Raw genomic sequence first — 24,742 nt, 5'->3', positions numbered from 1 at the left:
TATTACTGTACATGATGTGCACAATTGAGTAAATGGCAGTGTAGTACTCAAGATCGGTCTTGGTTTTGAGATCAGTCTCCAGACCATTTTTGTAAGGTCTCGTCTCGGAATCAACCACATTTTTATTCGGTCTTGTCTCGCTCTCAGATAAAGAGGACTCTGGATTTTATTTCAAGATCGGTCAAGACCACAACTTCCTTTTGATTATTTTATCAAGGCATTTTTCATGAAACGCTTATGGCAATAAAAGAGGTGAATGAAGAACAATCATAATTAGCTTTCTGTGGGTGTTTTTTTTACGGGAATGTGGATCTTTCGGATCAAATTGATGAGTGCCTATGGTTAGCATTTTCCACATTTTATTGTGGCATGCAGTGTGGGACTCGCACTGGTCTGGCCTTGGTCTTGACTCGGTCTCGCCCTGCCTTGGTCCAGGTCTTGACTCGGGTCTCGATACACTCTGGTCTTGGTGATGACTTGGTCTCGGTTTAGGTGGTGTGGACTACAACACTGGTAGATGGTATATGCCCCCCTTTTATTTTGCACCTTTCTACCTTACCGGACAAAGTGCTTTTACAATTTGCCTCTCATTCACCCATTCACACACACGTTTATACACCGATGGTGGCAGAGCAGCCATGCAAGGCTGGCCTGCCCATTGGGAGCAACCTGGGGTTCAGTGTCTGGCTTGAGGACACTTTGACATTCAGACAGGAGGTGCCGGCTGTCAACCCTAAGATTAAAGGATGACCGCTCTACCACAGCCACCCCTAAGAGTAATAGTAATGCCTTTTTCTGTGAATCTCTTTTTAAAAAACAGTAGTAAAAAAAAACCCGAACATGACCTAGAATTCTTATAAAGGGAAACTTGGGTATTTTTCAACCTGGACCAGATTTTCCCATATATTTGTGTCTAAGTCTCACATTGCCAGACCTTCCTCTACAGCGATGGTAGAAAAACGTGCTCTAGTTTATTGGCATTTCTTTAAACCAATCACAATCGTCTTGGGCAACGCTAAGCACCAAACGGAGCCACGGTGCCACTGCAAAATAGTTTCAGGATGTGGAAAAAAGTGACCAAAAACGTTGAAATAAGTGACAAAAATGTCGGAAAATGTAAAAAAAAAAATATATATATAGTTTGAATTTGAAATTCTGACCCAGAAAAACAAAAAGTTGTCGTTGTCATGGTCAACACAAGGGTTAAGCCGCTACAGAGCTTTGTGAAGTTGGCTACAGTGTACGTTCAAAAGTTGTTTTAGTCGTGCGAGAGAAATCTCAGATTGGACAGATAGTCTAGCTAGCTGTCTGGATTTACCCTGCAGAGATCTGAGGCGCAGTTAACCATAGTCCTCAGAAATCCACCAGAGTTTGAATGCCAACACAAAGAAAGCGGAAGATAATGGACATCCGGCCGAAATGAGTGACATCCGGCCGAAATGAGTGACATCCGGCGCAATTTCCGGCGGCACCGGAGCAATCTTGGAAGTGAAATGTCGTGGATATAGATTAGTGTCCAACTAACTAATGGGAGTAACAATTTAATTGAATTTAGTCCAGGATTGAGCGAGAAGTGTCAACATTATGGGAAGGACCATACAGAGAAATAAGAAGTGTTTCTTTACCTTTCACTGATTTGCTCTGTTTATTATTATGTCTAACCAAGCTCAAGGAGAAGTTTCGGTCTGAAAGCTGGCGATAGGTGTGTTGTTGCCACGGTGAAGACAGCGGTGGAAACAGTAAGTGAGAGTTGGAAAGAGGAGTGCGGAGAAGAGAAGAGGGGTTTGTTGTGTTGGAGTACAGAAAGCGTAGTGTTATCTAAAAGATGTCCTGGCTGAATTTTTAGAAGATTTTTTGACGTTTCAGAACAAGACTTCTCCTTGAAAAGGCTTTTTTTAGACACAATAACAAACAGACCAGATCCAGCGAAAGGTAAAGAAAAAAGGCTTATGTATCGGTTGGGTCCTGTAGTCAGACAGTTCTAAAACCAATCTGAGCCTGTCAGTGGCAAAAACAGCTTTTTTTAGTGGACGCAAGGGTGTAACTTTGTTTTGAGACACAAAACAGGGGGTCTGGGGGTCCTCCACCAGAAAAATGTTTTCCCTTTTAATCCCATTTCCTGCATTTCTACATACATTTATAGGGACTATGGTGATACAGAGTCTAGGAAATTATTATGTTGACCATAATGAAATTATGCCAGAAAGAATAGTAGGCTAAACTATGTATAAGAAAAAGATGTCTTACTTTCTTTATTGTTTAAATAGAGGCCAATCACCGAGACTTTTAAATAAAATAATATCAAACTAACTTGAAAGTGGGGGGGACACAAACAGGATTTTAAAAGGTGGGGGGCACATGTCCCCCCTGTCCCCAGTGGAAATTGTATCCTATTGGACGTACACCAACGGTCCCCATTGTCCCATGGATTACATTGCAGCCCGGTTTGCGGCTGTCGGTTGCAGTGCTCCAATCATTACTGGACCAATTTAAAAAAAATGTTGTTCACATTAGTCACTTAGACACAAAAACATGGGAAAATAGGGTGCAGTTTGAAAAATACCAAAGTTCGCTTTTAAGTTGTCAATATTTTCAACAGTCGTCCATGCAGAGCCACAAAATTCATCAACAACAACAAACAAGATTAGAAAAAAGGTAAAAAGAAGAATGAGCTTGACTCGTACAGCGTGAGAACATTCTTTTGACCCCTTTTCTTCATGAGACTCTTTTAATCTTAAACTTTATTCTCTAAATAGTTTGGAGTTTTAATATGTGAACTTTTTTTTGTGAAGAAATATATATTTGTGAATCATGCAGTTATTGCAGGACGTCTGTAATAATAAAAATACCACTGACAAAAGGCAAACAGTGAATGACACATCCTGTGCAGGTATATGTTATGACTGTGCCCATAGGAATGACTCCCAGTGATAACGTTTGGTGAAGATGAGTCAGAGTCTTTGAAGACCAGCAGAGAAAAACTATTTAAAATGCTTAAACTGAAAGAAACACGTTTCTTTTTATTTCAATACAATTTCGAATACAAAAAATGATGCCATAATATTTATAACTCTAATAATACAAGTAGTGAAATATGTATTAAAGTGACTGTATGTAACTTTTTAATGTTTCTGAAACTGTGTAATTTTTCATCTGATGATCATAAATTACCTTTAACAGGAAACCAGACTTTACAGTGAAAAGAACGCTATTTTTATATAGTTTTTAGTAAAGCCTCTGCCCGGGTTAGATTTTTCCCGCGAAGTCACAAAATGATTTAGATGGTGCTACAGAGCACACATTCTGACGGGTCACAGATTTCGGTGTAATACCAGAAAAGCCTGTGTTATTGTATCCAGCCAGGTAAAGGTTAGCAGGAGATTTCTTTATATAGGCCTAATTGTATTTTTATTTTATTTTAGAAGTTATCTGCTGTAGTTATGGCTGATACTGGGACAGGGCCATCACAGAAAAGAAGGACATTAAACGAAGAACAACTAAAAGCTAAAAGGGAAACAGAAAGACAATGGGCAAAACCCGAGTCAGTCTCAGTCGGGCTATCAACAGGTAGAGACATTTACAGGATTATAAATGATTCAAAAACGTCCCCGAATTGGCCCTCAGGTATGTAATATGTCTATTTCATTCATAAAATAACTTGCGTGATATTATGTTGGTTGCGATAACAATCTCTTAATGCTTTGGCTGTCTGAGCAAAACATTCATCGCAACTATATGACCTCCTGGTCGGTAACGCTAACTCAGTAATCTACAGTGGGCAATAAAGCACCGTAAAGAAATGACCTTTACGACAGCAGGTGTGGTAAAAACGCTACCACTTTTGTCCAAAGCGGCCACTAGAATCAACTCAAACTGAAAGTTACATATAGCCACTTTAATTTTGTGAAACATATTTCAGATAAGTAAGTGGCATCTGCCAATAGTGCCAATAAATTTGCCAACAACTTTAAAATAAAAAATAATGCTAATGAGTAATAATAATAATGAGTTTTGAGGACAGATTCTGCAGCCTGAGGAAAAAATGCAGCCAAGATCACCTTCCTCATTGAAACTTTCAAAGCTGAGTCAGACTGTTTGAAAGCCCCTTTAGCAACAAATGATGCAGCGTCCCACCTGGAGATGATTCAACTTTCTGAGGATGGGTTGGGAGAAGGAACCACAGAGTTCTGGAAAACAGTGCCCACAGACAGATATCCCAATGTTAAACAGGCTGCGCTCAAGTTAATGTCAATGTTTGCAGCAACTCATGTCTGTGAATCAGTTTTTTATCACTTTTTTATAAAAACTGCTACAGTATGTATTATGAATTATTAGTCAATAGATTGCCAATAGATATAGTTGCTTTTGTAGTGTGGACATGCATGTGTTGCGTGGCTCTTTGCTATGGTGCAGGGTTGTTGATTTTTGGCTCTTCATGCTGAACTGGTTGGCCACCCCTGTGCTAAAGGGGGGGAAAAAAGCCATGAAGAGAAATAAATACCAGTGTGTAGTATGTTGCTACAACCTGGAAACAAACTGTACTTCCTCTCCACCCACATCCCTCTTCCCCCCCTAAAGACTAAAAACCCCGTACAGAAATAATCACGTCCCAGCGGATCTGATTCTATTGAGAGAAGGAAGGGTGGAGGGATACAGAAAGAGCAACACAGCAAAACATACCTTATCATTTGAGCTAAATAAAACAACCGTGCACACACACACACACACACACACACACACACACACACACACACACATACACACACCACACACATACACACACCACACACACATGCAAGTTCTGGTTTTATTTGCCTAATTAGATCAGAAATTATGCAAAGGAAACCATTACTTATTAATAGACAGTAACATTTTGGGGCAAAAATCATCCCCTTAAATTTATAATTAAACACCTTTAAAATATATTAACAGTAATAGTAAACTATCTCCACATTCAAGTAGAGCTGCAAAGATTGCAAACAATTAAATTACAGTAATCGCCAACTATTTTTTGATAATCAATTCACCGGCGTGGGTTATTTACTTACTTAAAAATTCTCTGATTCCAGCTTTCTTAAATGTGAATATTTTCTAGTTTCTTCACTCCTCTGTGACAGTTAACTTAATCTCTTTGAGTTATGGACAAAACAAGACATTTGAGCACGTCATCTTGGGCTTTGGTCTACATGTTTCACAATTTTCTAGACCAAACAACTAATCGATTAATCGAGAAAATAATCAACAGATTACTCGACAAGGAAAATAATCGTAAAAGTTTAAAAACTGTTATGATAGTATTACATTTCTCTTCAGATTGATCACCGTGGCTGGTTGAGAGAGGGTGAGAAGAAACTGTGTTTGTAAAGTTATTTTATTTATTTGTATCACATTGAGAGTGACGGACGTCACGCAAATAGATGCATGTTTACTTTGGATGACACACTTTCTCTAATGCATAGTGAAATAAAATCCCTGGCATTAAAATTAAAGGTACAGTACAAGGTGCAGCTTTCAAACTTTCAAAAACAAACATGTGCTCGCCCAGTTATCTTTACTGTAAATGCAGGTTGGCACGTTAAAGCAGCAATTAACATGGAAGAAGAAGCCATGCAGATGTAAATTAGCAACAACAATGACTCAAGCCATTTTTATTACCATTCTTTGTCTTTTTGACTCCTTATCTGAGTCTTAAATAATTCCAGCTTCAGTCCTTCCAAATCCAGTTTAATTTGGCATATCTGCATTAAAGCAAAGCTCAAACTCAGACTATAGGCCCCAGATGGCTTTGGGAGTTAATGTGATAATAGAATAGTGGTGATTTGGCCCCTATAAGACAAAAGGACCCCCGCTAAATAAATAACCCACAAAGCGTAGCGGTCCCCTGTTGTGTTGGGAGGAAACGGTCTCACACACATGCACACACACACACACACACACACACACACACAAAAGACTCACTGACTGTGAGACAGTGGCAACAGATCTCTCAAGCATGACGTTCTCATCATGTTGCCACAACATGGTCAGAATGTCACAGCTCCTCAACATGTTGCAGATAAAGGTGACACCAGGGACACAGGCACACTCGGACAATCAATCTGAAAGAAGCAGAAAAAGTTAAGGGCATGGGACAACACATTCTCATGAACTGGTCCGTATGATATTGTACGAAAAAGTATGCACACCAATACGTATGATATTGTACGAAATTAGGAGACCACCGGGTGGTCACATGACGCCGGGTGGCTACAAGATCCATGACGCCGAGCAGCAGTTGCTAGTTGTTTAATGGGTCCAATTTGACCCATTTTCAAAAGGTTTGTATATCAGAAATTTGGGTTTCTTTCAACCAATTTTTCAAAAAGAAATAACGTGGATGGTTCCATACAACGCTCTTCACGAGTCAAATAAATGATCAGTTCACTACTTTTATTTAAAATCGGGGTTTTTATTCAATTTTATAGCATTTGAAGAAAATAAATCGACAAAAATGTGGAAAAAAGTGACCAAAAACGTTGAAAAAAGTGATAAAAACTAAGGGAAAAGTAAAAACAACATTGAAAAAAGTGACAAAAACGTCGGGAAATGTAAAAAAAAAATATATATAGTTTGAATTTGAAATTCTGACCCAGAAAAACAAAAAGTTGTCGTTGTCATGGTCAACACAAGGGTTACACAGAGCTTTGTGAAGTTGGCTACAGACCTCCGTTGTATCAGGGGTAGTTGGTGGTTCAGTTACCCGAACATGGGTGACTTTGAGTCAGGTACAAAGCACCACAAGCTGCCGGTCATTTCAGCGGACATTACGGTTAAATTTAGTCCACAGAGTATGAGCGTTTTGCTGCGACGAAAGTCAAGATTAGGCACCCAAACAGCTAGTTAAGATTAGGAAGAAGATCGTGGTTTAGATTAATACCCCCCTAAGATACATGCATTTCCTGGGTGAAAGTCTTTAGTTTTCCCCGGGTAGTGAACTCTGCTCTCTGGCTTGAAAGTCCTGTGTGTTAACGCCCACCTATCCACCCCAACTGCCCCCCTATGCGGCCAGCTGCGTTCTTATACAGCGGCCGCCAAAGTAATGAATACAGCAAATAAGAATGTGGAATGCTTACGAATTACAGTGCTTAACCTTTCGTAGCTTTTTGAAAGATTGGTTCATGAGAACAGGCTGCATGGGAGGGTGAGCAGTGAACCATTTTGATAACGGGAGTGGTGTGCTGCAATAAGTGTGTTTCTACACTGTGAGGTGCCCTTAATTTGAAATGAAGAAGAGAAATGTCATAATTTAAACATTAAAGGTAATTTAAACATTAAAGCTGCACTAATAAATATTTGTATATTAACCCTTGGGTTGTATTCCTGTCGACTATGAACTTGTTGTCCTTCCGGGTCAAAATTGATAATGGAACTTTTTTTGGCGCTTTTTTAATGCTTTTAACGCTTTTTAGAACTTTTTTGGCTCTATTTTCGACGCTTCTTTTATTCAGGGCCAATAGACCTAATTTAAATGACATTGTACCTTATTTTTTAGTTTAAAAAAGCATACATTATGAATGATTTTGACTAATAGTTAAGATCAGAGGATGTTGAGGGAATCACAGACCTGGTTTATGTCAAAGTTTAGTCAGGATTCTGTTTTGAAACCATTCAAACATTTTTTTTCAAATGCTATGAAATTAAATAAAACAACCAAAATGAAATGGAAGTAATTATTACTTTTACCTGCAAAGAATGTACATGCATGCATCCAAGTTATTTTGGGGCAATTTGGTTGTAAGAAACCCATATTTCTGATATAGAAAACTTTGAAAACGGGTCAAAAATTTGACCCCAGGGCAACACAAGGGTTTACAATTGATCAAATGATTACATGTAATGTGAGAGGAGAGAGAGAATAGTCACCTGACTCGGCACTTTCCCCCTCCTGAGTGTTTTTGCATCTTTCAGCACACTGTTGTGGTTTACCTGCCCTCAACGTCCCTGTTTTGGTTCACTCTCACGCTCTCATCGGCTTCATTCTCAACAATAGCAGGCAGCTGTTTTTAATAAAAAAAAGCTTTGTGAAATGCACACTACTCTGCTTACAGTAGACACACAAAGTCATCAACTAGCTGGTGAACATAGAAGCATTTAGCAGCTGAAAACCTAGATGTTTTTCTCACAAGCTGGTGGAGACCAAACCAGAGCTAAAAGGAGAGTCAGTATTGGATTTACATTTCAGGTGGCTAGTAATCTTGCATGGTCTGGCTACACCACACACACATGATATGTATGATAGGAGAAAAAAATGCTCTGGCTTGTTTGCATTTCTTTGAACCAATCATAATTGGTTGGTAATTGCTAAGCTCCAGACGCAGCGACGGTGGCTCTGCAAAATAGTCTCAGGAAGGAACTTGTTTTGGTGGAACATTTGCATTTGCAGCCCACAAAAGAAAACGTCACATACAATATTAAATGAAGTTAACTGTTCACACAATACAGTAACGTGAGCTATTTAAATTAGCTGGATACATAATTTGCTCTTACCAGTCGGTCCCAAAACGTTTGCAATAAATGTTTCTGGTGACCGTATACGATGGAGAACTAGAAAGCAGCAATTCTTTTCGTCCGTGTCTTTATCTTGCCCGGTGTAATAAGCTGCAGCTACCCCCCTTCACCTGGTTCTCAATTATCGCGACCAAGTGGAACACAACCAATACCATGGCATTTTCATGCCATGTCTCTGTGTTTAACATTTCGCTCACTAGCTCACTGAAGACAGTAGGCCATGCTTGGAAAATAAAACTTTTTTTCATAACCGGTGGGCAAACATGCTAGCTTGTCCCAGGTAGATAGTAAATGCTGTAAACATATTCTTTGTAAATCTTTACAATCATTCCCCGAAAAAACCAAGCAGGCCTGCCTTGTTGCACGATCCAAATCCAAACAGCTTGGCATGAACTTTCTACAGGACTTTACAGCAGCCACGCCTGCCCATTTTCAACATTTGATCTATAGGGATATTCCACGACAGAAACAGCAGTATCATAATAATATAATATAATAATAATAATTAAAATTGAATAATAATAATAATAAAAATAATAATAAAGAACAGAGGGGATTTTGAGACAAATGAACAGATTATTTTTTTATTTGTCCTCTGTGGATCCAACCCTCTGTGTTTAATATGCAACCTAACACATCCTGTTTCAAGCGAAGTAACTTGGTGCGCCATTTCTAAAATCACGCACCCAACATTGTGCGCTTTTTGGTGTTTGGCATAAGTGGCTCTCCTATTGACTGTGTCCTACCAGCGTGGCTCCCATAGGAAACAGTGAAGACCCCAGGCGTAGAGGAACTTACAATACAAACGGCGAAAGTTTTAATTTAGGTCACACGTATGTAGGTGCCTGTCTTCAGCTGCTGTTTGGGCGTGTCTAACGGTCAACGGCACTGAGACAGACATGCTCTAATAACTCTGACTGAACTCTAATTGGATTCCAGCGTTGGTAGCTCTCCATTTTGGTCGGATTCAGTCCCTTCCTCTTGTCTGGGTTGACGGAAGGACCTCTAACTCACACAGCCCTGATGCATCATGGTCCATCCACTGAGGCCTTCAAACACACCCTCCATTTGTTTTGAGTAATCTGCAGCTTTTCCCTTGATACCACACTGCACATCCACTCCCAGTTTTAACGGCAGGCGGGCGCCGTAGTTGCCATGGTGCTAGCAAGGTGTGCAAAGCACTGCCAGGGGTCGTGTGGGACTGTTTTGTTTTTCTGACTTAAGATTGAAAAAAAAGAAGTGCTGTCATGGCTTTGGCACTCTGGCAGAGAGGTGAGAGGCTGGCCTGTCACTCTGGATTACTTCTGTCTCAGCAGGGCTTTGATGTGCACTGACAGCCTCAGATAACTTTTACAAGCTGGAGGAACATACGCTTCCTCTCTGTGTTTGGATTGGCTCCCATGTACAGGACACTTATTCAGCTGGCAAGTGTGTTTGCAGTGCATAAGCAATGCAGCTTTGCCAAAAGAAAATCAGCTTATTGTCTGTGTGAGACATGTACATGTTTTAGCGTTACAGATGCAAGTGACGAAAAGATCAACAACAAGTCATTTGAATTTAACATTGCAGTCTGTTGTATTATATCCTCTCTGCAGGCAGCTTGCTCATGTACATTCAGGTGGATTTATGAATGGTATGCGAGCAAGGCTTTTTCCATTCATCCTGCCCTGCGTGTCTGACTGCCATTTTTTTTGCATCAACTTTCTTTGTAGTTTACATTCCTGTTTGCAACCAGGTAATGGAAGATGTGTGTGTGTGTGTGTGTGTGTGTGTGTGTGTGTGTGTGTGTGTGTGTGTGTGTGTGTGTGTGTGTGTGTGTGTGTGTGTGTGTGTGTGTGTGTCAGGCTCAATGGAATACACCAAACTGGATGGACAAGGTTGTAGCGGCAGAAGCACGCGATGCTCTGTAAGCTTCAGACTCTTGCACATGCTGCACACACGCAAACACGCCTGCTGGGAGATTTGCTCTGCAGCCTCAAACACATTCAAATGTGTAAAAAATTGTTTTGAAGATCTGCAATTCAAATGCATTCATGTTGCATTGATTTTTTTTTTTTTTTTGTTCATTCATACTATAAGCCGCCTTTCCCAAACTGTATGTGTGATTTATGAATAGCAGGACTTGGCCAGGGTGTTCAGAGGTAAGATGAGCTGTCGATGAGTTATTGTTGCAGCGCAGCCATGCCGTGTGGTGGCTCTGCCCTGACAACTTTCTGTTGTACCGTCTTCTCACGAAAAGATCCAGCGAGGGAGGGGAGGATTTGCAGCGCAGTGCAATATCTAATGAAGAATCTCTCTGAAGTAGCTATTAGAGTCTGTTGCATCAGATAAATGGGGAGCTTGAGTGGATATCAAGATTGGGCTGAAAGCTCTGTCTCAGTTGGACAGAGCTGAAGTGGTGTTGCTGGCTGGCACACTCAGGAGGAGGGTGACAATACAAATGAAAAATTAGATGAATGCTCACGTTTCACTGAGTAAAGGCAGCATCACATATCAAAGTGCATGTACAATAGAAAATTTGTAAAACAGTGAAGAGTACATTTGATTATTGCATTATTTATTTGAAGAAAAAAAAAATTGTTTCTTTTCTTTTCCTGTGTGTATCGTACATTTTCTTTTCAAGCCTGTATGTGTCATGAAATGTTTTAATGTTGTCCATTTTAATATTGTCTGATTTAATGTTGTTTTGAACCCGAGGAAGACCAGCTGGTAATCTAGGTGTCAGCTAATGAGGATCCCTATAATAAACTAAACTAAACTAAACTAAATAAACTAAACTTCTGTCTGGATTTGGGGCTGGGCACTTATGTCACTTACAGGTTTAATGAGGCAAACAGATTGTTTTGATGATTAGGTTAATTATAAAGATCTTATGCAACTGTTTTTGCTGACATAACAATCTAGATACACCTCCAGCTATACGATGTGCTCAGTGTGAATGGCAAATTCAACATTTTGAAACCAGTTATCCCCAGCTGTTAGTGAAGGCCCTCTAGGCACTGAAACGCTGTCTGAGGCGTGTAGGCCGACTGAACTAGTGGCTTTTCTTTTTAAAATCCCACCTTAAAACACAGGCTGCTATATAGCCTGCACATCCTGTGTTCTGTCTGTCAGATGGCGACTACAACACAAGGCAGAATTAATTAATGAATCTCTCTCTTTGACTTACATTTTTTTCATTTCAATTTTGTTAAAGTGATAGGCTTAAAAAAAACTATTTTGAAAGAGGTTTAAACAAGACAAGTATCTGCGTTTGGGTGCAGACTAGTTTGATGGCCTACTTTGAACACTTTATGGTACAGACCACATCAATCAATTTTATTTACACAGCTTAAAATCACAAGGACAGTCCAAAGGTGCCCCCCCCCCCTCTTTTTTTCAATTTGCAGCATAAGTGTTGATGTTTCATCAAAGCACAGGTAGGAAATAAACAGCTATTCCCACCCCCCCACACTCCTGAAATGAATCCGGCGCCTCTGCTACACTGACACAAAAGAGGCTAAACTCAATAAATAAAAAGGCTAATTTAATTATAGCTCTGTGACAGGACGCAGACTCTGGTTTCTTGCAATGGAAGCCACCACTGTGTGGTACAGAAACAGCCAAAATGAACGTAATTACTCATGATACTGGGCTGACATTATAATGCCTTGCATGTCATTATTCATTATTCCCAAAATTGTAGTTCACTTTGCTTTATAATTTGGCAAATCTGGTAGCGTGACTTCAAACCATGACGCCCCTGGGAGACGTTACCTGCTGTTACTAGTTTTCATGGGTAACATATTTAGTTGACTTGTGTTGTTTCTCTGCTGGGTTTACATCACTGTTAACCATAATCCTGCCTCATTCCATTTCCAAATGCTAAGATTTGTGCTGCTTCATTGAGAGCCGCCCCTTCAGTGTAATCTCTTTGATGGAGGCCTTCTCAGTGTTACTCGAGCAAGGCCTCCTCCTGCACTACAACTGAAATAAGGGTTTGGTAATTACCGGACTGCTGATAGTGGCACTGACAGCTTCCCATTGTGTTGTGTAAACCCTGCCAGTCCTTCTCCGTGTTGACATGCGTGTGCTGAATTTAACACTTTCCACAGATCTTAGTGACAGACCTTTGTTTTTGTATGTTTACCCGTTGCTAATTGATGTCAACATCTGCTACTTTCCTTCTCCCGCCCACCGCAGGTTAAATATAGGCTATGTACACGTGAGAAAACATAGGATACATAAGGTCAAAGGTCATAAATGCAGATTTAAAGTGCCCATGTTATGAAAAAAATCACTTTTTCTGGGATTTGGGGTGTTATTTTGTGTCTCTGGTGCTTCCACACACATACAAACTTGGAAAAAACAAACATCCATGCTGTTTTGAGTGAGATACGGGTTTCTGAATATGTCCTGCCTTCAGTCTCCAGGTGAGCTGTTCAAAATCGGCAGGGCTTTTTACGTCACTACCCGAAATGAGGTGGCTAACCGTAGCATGCTACTCATTCTGAATGGCAAAACACTGCTACAACACACACTAGTTCACCATAATCTACAAAAGAACTACTTACATGTCCCTGTTCTGCAGGTATTCCACACAAAGTTGGAAGTGTGCCCTCGTTTAGAAGAAGTCTCCCGGCTAATCCTGCCTTGTGCTGAAGTTGTAGAAACAAACAGCTAGCTAAATGATGTGATCTTACTGCGCATGTGCGACTGCCAACAAAGATGTTACAGCAGTGAGAGGTCTCACTCTGTAGCTAACACAGAGACCTGAACACAGGGTGAAAAGAGGAGCTGCAGCAATGTGCAGTACAACAAAAATATGGTGTTTTTTGAAAATTAAACCATGTAAACCTATTCTGGTACAACCTCAAAATACAATTATGAACCGGAAAATGAGCATATTATGGCCACTTTAAGGGGAGACAGGCAAAACATCATCTTCTTTCAGACTAGTGGAAAATAACATCCAAATTACAGATTAAGGTGTTTATTTTTCTACACTTTGACACACTCTCTACACATGTGCCTGTAGATTTTTCCAAAATTCACCAAAAGTTAGCAGCAGATAACGCCTCATTTGCATATTTCACATAACAAATTCAGAAAACTTGTAATACAAAAAATAATTGTCTTAATGTAAGTAATCAACTGGGGAGGTTTCATTGTGATATCTGTTAGTTAAAATGTTTACTCTACACCTGTAGTGTCTTCACAATATGAGGAATTTTACAATCCATATCTTTGAAGGCCGTTTTCTCAAAATGTGTATTTCTCAGACTCAAGCTAGAAATCTCTACTTCAGTAGCACTGACATACACCAAACTTTGCAGTTTCATTCCTATCTAAATTCTGAAGCTTTTAACAAAGGGGCTTGTTTATATATAATGCATAGCCTGATTTATGTAACATTCTATACCTAAAAACATAGCGCAAATGGATTTTTTTTTTTAATAGCTGTTGACAGAGTTTTCTGATTTATGGAGTGATAAAGAGGTATCCAAAATCCCCTCTGTAAAAACCTTTGGCTCTAATATGTCAACAAAATGAAACAAGAACTTTGAACCTGGCTTCATCCAATGTTCACTTTTATGTTCATGAAATATATGCAAATTAGAGCATATTTAACCAGCAATAGCTTCATTTGCATATTTAAAAATATCATTTCACAAAACTTGTAATACAAAAGAATATTGTCCTAATGTAAGTAATCAACTGGGGAAGTTTCATAGTGAAATCTATTTGTTAAAATTTTCCCTATTCACCTGCAATGTCTTCCCTTAATCCTCAAAATGCACAAGTTAATCATACATGTTCTAGATATATGTTATTTCATCGCAAAGCTCAATTATCTTGTGAACAAATAAGCTCGACTAGAGCTCACTTAGTAAGTATGACGTGACTCTGCCTTCATACAACAATGCCATCACCATGGATAGTGTTTTTTAACAAGCATTTAGGCGTATTAAAGCAATCTCTGTCCCACCCTGGGAAATAAAGCAGTGCACCTCAACTGGAACCCGGTGTGGAAGAGCGAGAAGAAACCTCGTGGGTAATGGTGATAGAATAAAACCCAATATGTGTCACGGTCTGCATATACCGCCCACCCCCATGCACCAGTTGGCATAATTCCTAAAAAGTGATTGTCTACCTGCAGTACGTGACACTGCCACATTTCTATTTTTAACGCTATGCATTTACTGGTGCCTGCCATTGTCTTTGCACAGTTGGTTTTGTCACTTTGATGTTTGGGTTGGAAAATAGCCGTCAGGTCAGGTACAGTAAACAACAGTGTGGTGCCATTTTGTCTGTCTCTTTTTATTAAACTATTTACAGCTTCCTGGTTTTGGATTTAGGGGGATGGAGAAAAAAAGGAAACCTTCTACCCTACCTTCTAACTGACTTTTCATATATTACAATTCTGTAGAAGTCAGAAGTCAAATGCTCAAAGGGAGTGTGTGTGTGTGTGTGTGTGTGTGTGTGTGTGTGTGTGTGTGTGTGTGTGTGTGTGTGTGTGTGTGTGTGTGTGTGTGTGTGCGCGCTCAATAAAGATCCATCCACAAATAAGGTATAAATATGGTAGGGTTACCCTGCGATGGCTTTGATAATGTGTTAAAACTTTCTTTACATTCATAAGACTGCCAGTGTAATACTGCAACACATTCTCATTAACGGGTTTGTATGATATCGTACGAAAACTTGTGCACAACAATTCGCATGATATTCTATGAAATTGTGGCGACCATCGGCCTGTTACATGACGACCGGTCACATGACAGTTAAGTTTAGCGGTCTTTTTTTAACCTACTTATTGTTAAATATTTTTTGGGGGCATTTTAGGCCTTTATTTGACAGCATATCTGACGACAGGAAAGGGGAGAGAGACGGGCAATGACATGCAGTTAAGGGCCACGGGTCGGAATCAAACCCGCGGCCACTGCTGGACATCAGTGAAAATACATGCACCCGGCGGAATTTCCTGCGGCACCGGAACGTCAAGGATAGACTAGTACAGGGCAGCGTGAGCCGACAGTCCTTTCAGCGACCATTGCAGTTCAGTTTAGCCGAAAAAGACCATCACGCGGCGACAACAGTTAAGTTTACCAAAACCACTAGTTAAGATTGGAAAAAGATTGTGGTTTTGATTAAAACACCGGTCCCCCTTAAGTCCCCTTAACTTCTTCAGGGACACGAACTTCACTCCCTGGCTTAAAAGTAGGGATTGACCGACACTGGTTTTTCAAGGCCTATACCAGTACCAATTAATAGTAGTTATTGAAACCGATAACCGATATTTGGAACCGATATGCATTTACAGTGAAAATTATAATCTTTAAGTCACAATTAAGATGGAATGTTCTAAATCCAACACAAAACTTTGTTTAAATGCTTTAAGCAATTATTAAATGAATTAAAAACGTTCAACCTAATACACAGTAAAAGATAGTCAGATAGTGTTGTGGGCAGGACATTAAGTCAGACTCAGTGGTGAGTGAAACCGAAGCAGAGGGACAGACACAGAGCTGTAGTGGAGTCAAAGTAGAACACTTAATTAATTACCTTTATCAGTTATGAGGCAAATAAAACGCAGATACAGATAATCTGCAAACTGCCAAAAAACGTTCTTATATAATCAATGTGATGCATACAGCAATAAATACATGGGATACATGCGAATTACAGTGCATTAGTTTTTGTAGCTTTGTGCATGCATGGTTCATGAGAACAGCCTGAATACTGCAAGAAACATACATATTTACTGTATAACACACACACACACACACACATGTCATGAGAAAGATAATGTGTCAGGATTAGGCAATAAGACCCAACAATTATCTGTGGTACAAACACGCTGTTCCCACCGGGAGCCAGTTTGAGTCACCGACATCATTCCAGGAATGTAACCATGGTCTGGGTCATCATTAGCGTACCAGCACACCATACCAGCCCTCACAAACCCAAGTCCCAACACATCATTACCAGCTTACTCACCATTCCGTAGTTACAGAAAATGATCTAAGTTCTAAAATCATTCTCAACATCTACTTTATGCAGCCTCCGGTTACACCATTTACAACAACACAGGGTGCAAATTCTCAGAAATCACAGTTGGAATTGTTAGTGGATGCTGGCTGGATGGTAGTGTTTACTCCCCAGGATGATTTCTTCATATTCGTATAACCTCTTTCATAATATGATTAAACTAAGTCACATAATGAGAACATGGTTTGTACTAAAAACTCACAAATAAAGTGAAAAGTGCTTGGCATTCGTCCTATGGACTTGACTCAAGAGCTCGGGATGTTTCACTGGCATCTGACTTAGGAAATGATGTAGCCTATGTTAAAGGCAGCTAAAAACACTTTTTTTTTTTTTTTTTTTTTTTACAATATCCTTATCTAGACATACGGAATAAACCGTATGTCATACTGTTGGATAGGGCAATGTTCCAGGACTGGATTTTTAAGTAATTTGCATTATTATAAATGTTAAAGTGCTATTAAAGGAGTCTTTCTTACTTCTGTTCCAGTTTCACTTAATCTCTCTGTAAAGTTGTGGCAAATGGAGTTGCCTATTGAAACATCTAGCAGGCACAGTGCAACATTAACATTTATTTGTGTTGTGGATGTGGCCGCTGACACTGAGTACGTTTACATGCACACCAATATTCCACTATTATTCCAAATATGACAATATTCCGAATTTGTTACAGGTCATGTAAACAGCATACTCCGGTTGGATATTCCGAATAAGGCCTTTTTCCGAATTTTCCGATTAAGACGTGGGATATTCCGGTATTATTCGGGTTTTAGAGGCATTCTTTGGACATGTATACAGCGCATTCAGGGTTTTTACCGCAGTTTACAGCTTTATGGCTTTTTTTTTTGGTCTGTCTACTGCAGCTCCCGTTAATATTACGGGAGCAAAGCAGGAAGTAAGGTGACGAAGTATAAGAGCGCCAAATTTCACAGAAGGAAACAAACACAGGACTTTCACCCAGGAGACCGGGTTTCGTGTCCCGTTTGAAAATAAAAGTAAACAGCAAGTTTTTTTCAATTTTGCATAACAAACGGAACTAACTGAAATACGTCATGTTCTGTGATCTTATTTTTACTCAACCAAGTAACCAAACTGCAACTGTTTCACAACATTAGCAACGCAACCGTTACATTCTCTGGTTTAGATATGATGATGGAAACCGCTCCTGTGGGTCGTATTACAGGGTAAACCACCTAAATCGTCATATGGTTTAGAGTTCTCGTTGGGTTGAAGAGTGTTGAGACTGAAGTGCACATTTCCTATTTTTATCTTCCCTCGCTACTTTTTGCCTTTCTATAAGATCTGCTGCACACGCTGCTTCAAGAACTATACCTGCTGTAATAGTTTATTATCATTACCATACTGTGATGTGCAAACTCAGTGAGCCATAGCAGGGCTGATCATTTGATCTACCTTAGCCAAATAACAGCAGATAAGGACTGCAGCTCTACCCACATCATTGCAGACTCTACAAAGACACACCTGTCCTCGGAGCACAACCTGTGCTGATGAGAAAAGTTTTTTGCCCGACAGAGAAGGCCTCTTTGTGATCCATTGGTGCTACCATGCCATGCTAACAACAAAGGTTCCCTTGAGCCTCATCGGACCCGGTCAGAGGTCCCGTTCCTCTCAGCCAGATGAGATAAACTAAAGGTCCGGTTATCGGTCTCCCTGGGGGCCGTCTGTCACCAGCCCTTATCAGCATCTAAGAACCTGCTTCATGAGAAAGGCATGCAAAAAGACCTCCAGGATGTTCAGTGTGGAATGTCATTCACCAGCACTCCCTAACCTCTTTGATTACAGTATTTAGTCATTAGATGTAAGAGTATCCTTTAAATTGCAGTCAAATGTTTATTTGTCTTCCCTTTATGTGCTGTAGATCTAAATGTAATGACAACCATACATTCTCGAGGTATACTGTGCATGTTTGCAGGGGTGTGTTAATGGGAACTGGTAAGTAGTTTGGAGTATGCTTGCTTCCATTGCCCTGGAAACAAAATCCACTTGATCCAATTATGTAATGGCATAAGCCATACAGTCACTCCTAACAGAAGAAATCTTTGCAGACTTTTCCAACTCCCTGAGGTGAATTATGCATGATAAACACAACTCCATTTAATTAGTCTGATATAAACAACTAATAATACAATACTTTTTTCTTCATGAATACACATGGCATATGCATATGCATTTGATATTAAATGCTTTTTTCATTGATTCATGAATGTGTATTTCTTTTACTGATGTATAACAGAGAAATATCTAGCACTTAACGGTGTCTGTGTGTTTGTGTGTGTGTGTGTGTGTGTGTGTGTGTGTGTGTGTGTGTGTGTGTGTAACGTCTTTATGTTCTGTTTATTCCCAAAACAAGAAATCAAACCAGCTTTGGCACTATATCTGTGACAGCTGGACGAGTAGCATGTACCATAACACACCGTGAGCTGAGTTGTTCATTAACATAGACTGTAAAAGTGATTGACGAAGCTTCCAGGTCTGAAAAGTGAAGCCAATGCGGAAGTGCCTTAAACCTGCATTCTATCTATTTTTTCAGCAGGGGGCAACTCCACTGTTTGCAAAAAGAAGTCTGTATAGAAGTCTTTGGGAAAATGATCCTACTTCTCACTTGATTTATTACCCTATAAACATTTTCATAATCAGTTTATGGGCTCAATTGCTAGTTTCAAGTCTTATTCAATACAGCATGATGTTCATTTTGTAAATTATGGTCCCATTTATTTTAAAATGATGATTTAGGGCATGGCTACACGCTGACCTGTCAATCAGAACAGAGGCTTAACAATGCTAACCATGTCACTGTGGATATTAAAATAGCCGTGAACTTGTTTTGGGTGTTTTTGTCTTAAACTTTGACCATCTCACTGTGTGTTTTCACTTCATCAAAGTTAATTGGAATATTTTGATTGCCTAAAAATGTCTTATCCAGTGTTATGCTAACCAAGTTAACCAGCTAGTGTTAGCGTTAGCTGGAGTCTGCTGATTTTCTGTTCTTGCCATACATGCAGATGAATGGCTCCAGTACCTGGGGGCCCGTGTTTACCCGCCGGTAAATCTCCATTGGATTGGGTTGAAAATCAGCAACTTTATCTCTTTAGCATTTAGCTTAGCGCAGCGCCATTGCAACCATAAACAACACTGGCTTGGCCGCGTCATCCTCCCCAGCTCCACCCTCTCGTCAAAAATCATCACATCCGGATGCAAAAATCCAAGATGGTGACACCCTTATCGCCAAACTTGAGGCTTCAAAACCAATGGGTGACGTCACAGATGCTACCTCAACTATTTTTACAGTCTATGTTCTTTAGATTCATAACTACTGTGCATCTGTATCACCAGTTGTACCTACAAAGACATACAGTATGTAACTAAATGTAGTCATGGGCAGGCATAGGGTATTTCTTCAATTGGATACACTGATAAATATAATTTGAATTTGTTTGAAAAGCAGTGTATCACAGACTGTTCCTTTAAAGTTCTGCTGTGAAGTACTCTTTCATACTATATGAAAAGAGAAAACCGCTTATGCCAGTCATATAATGGAGGTGCCGGGTGGATGATCTCACAGTGAACCCATATACAAGGACAGGCAGGAATGACACATATAATCCATACAGAGTCATGTCTCCTCCACGTCAAAGCCAGACCCTCCATCTGGAAGCCTCTTAAACCTCGCCAACTGACACTGAACTTTGTCATGTCATCAACACTCCTCCTTCAAATAGAAAAGCGTCAGCAGCAGGTGCAGTCAGAGTCAAGCAGCTACACACCATCTGTTCTCTGCTCTGTCTGCGTCTCTGCATCGCCCATCATGAGCCAATCAGGGAGTGCAAGGAAAGGGGGACTTGATTGGGTTTGTTTCCTCATCCTTGAGCAGATCCCTGCAGAAATATCCAGTGTAAACCATGGGCATATGGCAGGGTATAAACAAGGAAAGTAAGGTGCAAGAAAAATTTAAGAGAAGAAAAAGTGACATATCGGTGGACTGCAGCGATTCCTGTGGCAATTTAAACCAGTGCTTTAACCTTTTTGGCTTTTGTCCTCTTAGGACAGAGCAATATCTACTTGTTGACCCATTGTCACAGGTTTAATAGTATGTGTTAAGCAAGGGATTTCTGCCACTTCTCATTAACTATTTAGACAATACTTTAGTTTAAAGGATTCATAAATTCCCAATAGTCTCCAACACTTACATTCAATTTTATTTATAGTGTCAAGAGTTAACTTAGGACACAGATAGAGTAGGTCTAGGTCAAGCAAAAACCTTAGGCAAAACCGGGCTCATGTTCTTTCATATGAATTCTCCTGTAAAGAACCATGAATGTGGCCCTAACTTAAGTAAAATGAAGATTTTTTTCAATTGGTACAAAAGTAGAATGGGAGCCAGAGCCTTCAGCTATCAGGCTCCTCTCCTGTGGAACCAGCTCCCAGTCTGTGTCCGGGAGGCAGACACCGTCATCACATTTAAGAGTAAACTTAAAACTCTCCTCTTCGATAAAGCTTATATTTAGGGAGTGAGGAGTTGCAGCGTTCAGCCAAACCGGCAGGGGAGGGTGTGTGTCTGCAGACGCAGCACCCCTTCTCTTCTCTGCTTCTCTTCATATTTGTCAGATTAATCTACCATATAATCAATGATATAATCAAAGTAGAGGGAGGCAGGCCAGTACAGCCCGATCCGGCAGGGGAGAGTTCTAGCCCGACCAGGCTCCTCTCCTTAACCTGTCTCCCTTAATTATACTGTTATAGTTTTAGACTGCCGGGGGACTTCCTTTGACACACTGAGCTTCTCTCTCCTCTCTCTTTCCATCTGTGTGCATCCTTATGTTTTTTTTCGCCCAGCATGTTTCCTTGGCTTAGGGTGGCACCTAAATCATGGTTGCAGCTGTCCAGGTGGTCCTGCTCCATGCCCTGTTACATCCTGCTACGCCCATATATGCTCTGCTGTGCCCTGCTAAGTCCTGTAACTCCCTGCAGTGCCCTGCTATGCCATGAACTACTACAACTACGATTTCTGGTCATTGTTCCGTTATCTTTATTGTGACTATTATTGCCACTGTTCATCACACCCCCAACCGGCACCGTCATACACATTTCTCCCTAAAAGAAGTTTTTCTCATCACCGAGGTTTCTTCTTAAAAGGAGTTTTTCCTCGCCACTGTCGCACTAAATGCTTGCTCTTGGGGGAATTACTGAAATTGTTGGGTCTTTGTTGGGTGTGGTCTAGACCTACTCTATCTGTAAAGTGTCCTGAGATAACTCTTGTTATGATTTGATACTATAAATAAAATTGAATTGAATTAAATAATGAATTGCTATTACAGGTCCCATATTGTAAAACGTGGGATTTCTATGTATGTTTTTTTATTATAAAGCAGGTTAAGTTGCTATATAAATAGTGTGAAAGTATTAAAACACTCAATCCACAGAGAAATACACACAGCTCATATTCAGAAACTGTGCCTTCAGGACTTCTGAACAGTTGCAATGTCACCCAATTATACTATATACCCAACTATACTAGAAAGTGCCGCTACAGCGCCGTCACAGTCATTCCCTGGCTGCAATGATGGTGCAGAGATTCCGAGAGTGCAGATGCAGAAGACCCGGAGAGGCTGACCAATCAGAGCAGACTGGGCTTTTTCGAGAGGGGGACTTAAAGGGACAGGCACTAAAATTAAGTGTTTCAGAAAGAGGGTGAATACAGGTATATATTCAGACAGACAGTATGAGAAAAATATTTTTTTGAAATCATGTAAACATGTTCTAGTACGTCAAGTATGATCCTGAAAATGAGAACAATATGGGACCTTTAAAGGAATAGTTCAATTTTTAGAGTAGAAGATCCAGACACCACACATATCACATCTGTATGGTAAATATACCAGCTGGTTAGTTTAGCTTAGCATAAAGACTGAAAACAGGGGGAAATAACTAGTTTGGCTTTGTCTAGAGGTTAAAATCAGCCTACCAGCAAGCTCACTATTTAACCTGCTATACCAAATCACTAAATTATTTTTAGGAAACTTGAAATTATGAAAAACTAACTGTCCCATAAAATAAAAACATAAATACATTTTAGAGTCCTGGAGGGGTTCAACTATCCAATATTTTACACAAAATTAGCAGTAATTATGTATTGAAAACTAAACAGGATTTTGTACAGCAGAACTAATTCTAGATTGAATCCCATCCCATTATTCATCCCGTGACCCCTCAGATTTGTGTTGGGACCCCCAGGTTTGGAACGACAATTCTAAGATCTGAGAAATTGTGTGATAATTGATGTCCAACTTTAAAAGACATATATTCTCTGAATTTGCAAGCTGTTGTCAATTGAAACTGAACTTTGTAACTGTCCCTGCAGGGGTTTTCCAAGGCAAATGTGTGCAAACCCATGATGTCAGAGTTTTAAAATCACACAGGGAAGTATGCAGAGTTGTTTTTAAAGTCAGATGACACTTGTTTTCCACAAAGTTGACTTCCTGGTATTGAATTACATTATGTCTCAACCTATAGTGTGCTACAATAACGTTCACAGTATTATTGTGTAGTTTCAGACAAAATTTGTGTTGATCAAAACTACAAAAACAAGAACCGAGACCATTCCTTTAAAGTTAACCTTTTGCTGTTGTTATCAATATAATCATGGTGGATCTCCAAACCCTGCCATGTAATATGATTTGATAAGAGATTACATTGCTTTTCAGTCTACAGTATAATCAACTTGGTAACAGCTAGTTGTGTCTGTGTTGTGGTTCAGCTTGCGTGTGTCAGAGAGAAGCATCAAAGCCTCTGGTAAAACCTTATCCAGTCACATGTCTTAGCCTGTCCTGTCCTCCTCCAGTCAGCTGGAAAATTGCACGTCTGGGATACAGTGACGTGATGTAGAATCCATAGCTCTTCTGGGTGAGCAGCACTCCATCTCACACACACACACATGACATACACACACTCATATCGATTTACTCTAGGCTACTCATACCTCATGATGAGTCAGCTCGAAAAGAAAGTAATCTTCAAACAGTCTGTTATATTAGTCAACTCAAACTGTATCAAGCAATGAATATATAAAAGGATAAAACATTATGTTTTAACTGCCTCTTTAGCCTAGAGTTTAGATTCTCAGCCCAGGCCCGAGCCCGACCCGAGCCCGACCGGACCTCGGGTCGGGCTCGGGCCGTTATTTTTCGCCACATCCTCGGGCCGGGCCGGGCCCGGGCCGGACCGCGCCTGGGCCGGACCCTTGATCAAGCAATTTTTTTTTTTTTTTTTTTATCCATTACCTTATTATCCTATTTGGGTGGGGAGATAGCTATGCCATAATCAGAAATATAATAAATATATATATAGGCTATATAAAAGTAACAAATGTGTACAAAAGTTAGGCTGCAGTTACAAAATGCAGCAAGTGTCATGCGCGGAGTCTCCTCCTCTCGCACGCATCACACTGGGCCTGGGTATTGTGTATCTTAAGTGCAACATGGAGCTTGAAGATGTAAAGAAAAAAAGAAAAACAGGAGAATTAACTTTGAGCAAGTGTGGAGGAAAGTTGGAGGTATGGAAGCAGTTTAAACAAGACGTGGGCAGTGACAACAATATGTTGTTCATCATTGTTTCTTTTTTTTTTTACGTTTCTTCATTCGGATCCACTTGCGATCCGTTCCATTCTAAACAAACAGCGCAGTTTACATGCTTCGTCCTTGTTGTATTATTCTAAACAGATTTCTCCAGTTCAAACAACTCTGTAGTAACTCTTGTAGTTGAGAACGTCAGTTATAACGGCCCACGTATTAAAAAATTGTCGGGTTTAAATCGGGCTCGGGCTCATAATTACAGTTAATGTGTCGGGCCGGGCCAGGCTCGGACACAACGTGCTCGGGCTCGGGCAGGTTCGGGCTTGATTTTTTGGGCCGATCTAAGCTCTACTTTAGCCAGAATGACCACAAGAGGAGTGTTGAGTTAGTGGACTGTAAAAATAGTGTATGTAGCAGCCATGACATCACTCATTGGTTGGTAGACCATAGGTTAGTGCACTGCCTTTTTGAAGCCTTGAGTTTGGAAAATTTGGCCATCGCCATCTTGTTTTTTTTAAATCGGACGTGACAATTTTTGATGAGAGTGTGAAGCTTGGGAGGATGTCGCGGCCATTCCAGTG

General features: G+C 40.2%; 1 long non-coding RNA gene across 1 annotated transcript; it reads right to left on the bottom strand.

Moving 5' to 3' along the window:
* Positions 1 to 15,364: 15,364 nt before the first annotated feature.
* Positions 15,365 to 21,375, bottom strand: LOC116047875. Its single transcript, XR_004104495.2, has 4 exons — positions 21,365 to 21,375; positions 19,825 to 19,830; positions 17,733 to 17,734; positions 15,365 to 15,469 (listed from the first exon to the last, which is right to left on the bottom strand). It is a non-coding gene; the product is annotated as an uncharacterized LOC116047875 (long non-coding RNA).
* Between the last annotated feature and the right edge of the window lie 3,367 nt (positions 21,376 to 24,742).

This window comes from Sander lucioperca, chromosome 15 (assembly GCF_008315115.2).
Source record: "Sander lucioperca isolate FBNREF2018 chromosome 15, SLUC_FBN_1.2, whole genome shotgun sequence".
NCBI classification, from domain to species: domain Eukaryota; kingdom Metazoa; phylum Chordata; class Actinopteri; order Perciformes; family Percidae; genus Sander; species Sander lucioperca.
This window is presented reverse-complemented; position numbering and strand designations above follow the sequence as displayed.